Here is a 340-nt window from a genome sequence, read left to right as displayed (position 1 = left end):
GGGCGGGGACGGAGGGGGAGGCGAGCGGCAGGTCGCCGGCTGCAGCAGCGGCGGCGGCTTGCTGCTGCTGCTGCTGCTGCTCGCGTCTGCTGCAGTCGGCCAGCGCAGCGGCAAGGCGCTGCTGCTGGCTAAGGGCCCCCGGCCACCCCGCACAAATCTTGAAGCGAAGCACAACTTGCTGCAGCGTAGCAGCAAGCTGCAGCTTGCTGCAGGGGCCCCCAAGGGCCCCCCAGACCCGCAGCCCGCAGAGGCCCGCGCACAGGTGGCCCCACACCTTCAGCAGCAGCAACAGCAGCCAGCACACGGGGCCCCACAGGCCCCGCCCGCAGCCCTGCGCAGG

The sequence above is a fragment of the Eimeria tenella genome, genomic scaffold (assembly GCF_000499545.2).
Source record: "Eimeria tenella Houghton genomic scaffold, Eth_scaff2346, whole genome shotgun sequence".
In the NCBI taxonomy this organism is placed as follows: Eukaryota; Apicomplexa; class Conoidasida; order Eucoccidiorida; family Eimeriidae; genus Eimeria; species Eimeria tenella.
Note: the sequence above shows the minus strand (reverse complement) of the source record.